The sequence below is a fragment of the Pleurodeles waltl genome, chromosome 8 (genome assembly GCF_031143425.1).
Source record: "Pleurodeles waltl isolate 20211129_DDA chromosome 8, aPleWal1.hap1.20221129, whole genome shotgun sequence".
NCBI lineage: Eukaryota > Metazoa > Chordata > Amphibia > Caudata > Salamandridae > Pleurodeles > Pleurodeles waltl.
The window spans coordinates 1,517,451,820-1,517,456,187 of NC_090447.1; the positions used below are offsets into that span (position 1 = coordinate 1,517,451,820).

Sequence of the window (4,368 nt, forward strand, 5' to 3'; positions counted from 1 at the left end):
GCAACTGAGCTCTTTCAGCCCGTTTTTTCACAGTGCCTTCCTTATTATTGTTAATCATTGTAGACAAGAAATATAAGTCGCAATCATTCACTGTGAGGGTACAGCTATGTGTTACACTTTGCTGTATCCTTCTGTAGCTAACTGGGGGCAATTACTCCTTTACTTTTTTCCTACGCGAGGTAGGTACTTCTTTTTTTCTAAACTCTGAATAAGCTACCACTCTCATAAACAGAAATGTGTGGCATGACTAAGCAAGCTATATCATCTGACAGTTTGGCTCATGGGAAAATGGAAGATGACGCCGCCTACGGTTTACATCAAAATCAAGATAGAAACGGGAAATAATGGAAGTCAAAGCTGAAGGCAAGAGAGGTGGAAGCCATTTTGAAAGGAAGATAGAACGCAAGTGCTGTGCTCTACTGATGGTATGTCGATCAGGTTATTAAAAGGTTTCATCTATGAACTAAAATGTCTACTGAAGCTGACTCCAAGAGAGAACTACACCTAATTAGCTAGGTGCTCAGTCCTTGCCGAAACCCGGGATTGAACCAGGGACCTTTAGATCTTCAGTCTAACGCTCTCCCAACTGAGCTATTTCGGCCAGTTGTCAGAGAATACCTTCCTGATGATTCTTAATCATTGTAGGTGATAGAGCGTTCCGTACTAATCATTTACCTGTACTTGGACGCTCTTTCGGCCGATGAATCTTTTGGCTAAGTGGGACTCACTTCACCCGAGATCAGTCAATTTAATCAAATCAATAATCAATAACGAACATAAGCAATGCCCTGATCAACATAACACTTAACAATTAATCCAGAATACATTTCGGCGAACCATGACCTTTCGGTCATGAATAACCACACCAGTTTATTCAAAGTTAATGAATTTATTTTCCAATATTAACAAAGCTAGCACAATATAGATGTGTCTCAACACCAAATGATAAACGTAAATGAACATTAATAGCTGTCCATAACGACGAAACAGGTGCAATCTATGCAGCATTTGAATAACAAGGCATTCAATGATAGCAATGCAAATCACTAAAACTATAATCTGTAATGAGCTAATTGCATACATTTAGTCAGCATAACAAGGTCTCAAATTGCATCGTGCAACAAAAGGAATCCTCATCTAACCTCAAATTAGCATCGGCATGTGGGACTTCATGCAAAAACAATTTAGCAACATTAATTTAGAAAAACTCCTAACTAGGGCTCTTATCAAAAATCAGCAGTTGGTTACCTAAAAGAAACACAATGCAATTGTACAATTTCCTTTCATATTTACCAATTACAATCAGCATTCAAGGAAGTCTTCGTCTCACAGGTACCGTTTCTCGATCAGCATGGAACGGGGCAAAGGGGCAGGGGTGGACGGGGCAATTGCCTCACGGCGGCAAGATAAACTACTACTTCATGCGAAGGGATCAAAGTTAAAGTCTCTAGGGCAAGAATCATTTAAAGTCTCTTTCTCTCGATTAGAGAAAGCATCAAAGTCTCTTTCAAAATGGCGTCGCAGCAAGGTGGGCCATAATAGCTGCAATGTCCTGCAAAATGGCGGGATGTCCAATAATGGCCACTTTCCTCTCGTGCACCTGGTTTAAATAGACAATAGTTCAAATCCAGTAGGGTCTTCCATTGGAGGGTTCATAGGTTGGCTTCAAATTGTCCAATCAAAAACAACAGTTCTCAAGCTTTTACTTAAGCATACATTAACCTTGGAGACGGGTACGCAAGTTGCAACATTTTATACCAATTAACTCACTTTCAGAGCTTCCATTGTCCGCACCTGCAGATTGACCTTGGAGCAAAGAGAAAAATGCCAGGCTGGCACGAAACCTTAAGATAAGCATGTGAACGATCTCAGTGGAAAAGTACAGCTTCAAGCAAAAATACACGTTTATTAGCACATTGGAAAAATACGAGCATCTAAATCGTGAGACAAGGCAACTAGGCCGAAGCCTGCACTAAAGTTATGCTAAGCTAAAACATTTCAAACAAGCAAATCATAGCACACGTTTACGATTATGTCGGATTAGTGCACTTCTAATACATCACGTTATATAAAGCACGCTTATAAATGTTGGCAAACTACTCTGAGGGCACATTTTGTCCCCGTACAATCTTTATTAGTTCGATTAAAGTCACACTCGATTATTGCAGCACTACGTTTATGCGCTAATAAATGTAAAACCTTCATTTCTGCGTCATCAATCCCTCCTCTGATGACTACTTGTCATCACACAAACTACTGCCACAAATTTTATTCCATTAAAATTCTGTCAGTTCTCTTTTCCTTTTAGTTCCCCTAGTTTTCGCTTTGTATTCTTCTGCCATCCTTTTCATCATTTTCTCTTCCTTCCTTCTTTTAATTCTTGCCATAATCATTATTATTCCCCTTTTTATTCCCCAAATTCCAAATATACAAATCAGTACTATTAATATTCCCTGTATTATTTTTAGTAATATTCCATTCCAAATGCCACCAAGCCAATTTCCCACTGAAGCAAGTCCTTTTCCAACCTTCTCCCACACTCCTGGTTCTTTCAATTCCTTCAAGTCTGCACTCTCCTTTGTTAGATTAGCAAGCATAGTTTTAATTTTCACACTGTTGTCTGGAATATACGTGCAACAGTGGCGCGCACCAAGCATTTTGCAAACGCCGCCATCCTTTGCTAAAAGAATGTCTAAGGCAAGCCTATTTTGAAGAGTCATAGATCTTTCCGCTGCAAGTTCAGCATCTATCAGGATTATAGCACCTGAAAACTTTGTCAACATGTTATCCACTATAGTAGACAACTTTCTTATTTTGATGGAATTCAACACAACTCCCAATGAAGGAATCATGGCTCCAAATATATCTCCTATCACAGCAGCTGCGGTCTCTCTTTTCTGGATACGATGGGATCCAGATGTCTTTTGAATCATCGATAGGTCATCCAGCTGATAAACCTTTGGGAACACTATACCCAAATAACATCTCCCCCACCATCCCTTTGGAAGACGATAATAGGCATTATACCCACAAATGTAATATACACCTGGAATGACAGGGTCAAGTCCGTTCATCATGAATGTCCATTTGGCCTTAAAGATAAACGTATGTTTACACTCACTCGCTCCTACGAAAATGTTATCATAATAAGATTATGATCTGTATAGAATCAGAGAGCTAGAAGCACCTATAAAGAAACTATTTAGCAATTCAGTTACAAAGCTGAACGAGCGCAATGTTCACAGAGTTTTCTTCAAGAGGCCAGTCACTTATCGGTTAGCAGCATTTGTCTCAATTCGGCAATAACTCAGTCTTTTATCAGTTCAGCAAGTGTCTTATCCGGTTTAGCAATGTCTCAGCTGGTTGTATCACGTTAGATTGTAGCAAGCAATATCATTTATTACCCTTTCAATCGACAGAGTCCATAAAACTTTTCTTTTCTATTGGTATCTCTTCTTCTTCGTTCTCGAGGCTAAGAGATACAAATTCGTCAGTCCAATCGTCATTGACTACATATGCCCATTCTGGACCGGAATATCTCCTGTTTGGTATCCTTTTCCTTTTCAATTTTGCTTCTCTTTTCGATTCTGCCTCACTGGTACTTTCCTCTTTGGCCAAGTCTTTTCCTTCACTTGAAGATGGTACACGACAGACACTTCCTTTCTTTTCTCTTTCACTTTTGGCCTTTCTCTGTCGTTCAAATTTTCTCTATCTCTTAGTTTTATTGGTGATATACTTAGTCTCCTCTTTGCACCGTGTCCATTTGATGGACCTGCGATCTTTTCTGTGGAAGCTTGAACTGTTTCGTTCTGTTCTGCCTTGTCCCCTCCTTCTGGGGAATCAATCACGTTCTCTTTTTCTTTTTCTGTATCGTCTGCTTCTGGGAAAGCCCTCCTCTGATCAGGCTCTCCTGCTTTTTCACCTCTTTCGAGCCCTTCGTCACCGTTACTTTCGTCAGGCTCTTTATCACTTTCAGATGCTTCAGGTTCTTTGTCACCTTCAGCTGCTTCAGGCTCTTTGCTACCCTCAGCTGCTTCCGGTTCTTTGTCACCTTCCGCTGTTTCGTCGCTGTCTGAGGTTTCTCCTTGGTCTTCCCCAAGTGAGTCGGTTGCTTCGTCCTCAGAGAATATTTCTCTCTCTCCTGTTTCTGCCTGTTCGCTTTCAGTTCGGTTTTGCTCTGTCTCAGCGCTTAGCACTGTTTTATCAGGCACTGGCAGTTTCAGCGCTTCAACTTCCTCATCTGTGGGACACAACACTTTTTTTGTGTGACTGGGGTGAAACCAGTTGGGAACTCCCGCACACTTCACAGCGGTAGTTGTCGTCAGGATCACTTGGAAAGGGCCTTTCCAACGGGGTTCCAGACACGAC

At 40.8% G+C, this 4,368-nt stretch overlaps 1 non-coding gene across 1 annotated transcript; it reads right to left on the reverse strand.

Moving 5' to 3' along the window:
- Positions 1-528: 528 nt before the first annotated feature.
- On the reverse strand, positions 529-601 carry TRNAF-GAA (transfer RNA phenylalanine (anticodon GAA)). The gene has a single exon. It is a non-coding gene; the product is annotated as a tRNA-Phe (tRNA).
- Positions 602-4,368: the final 3,767 nt, after the last annotated feature.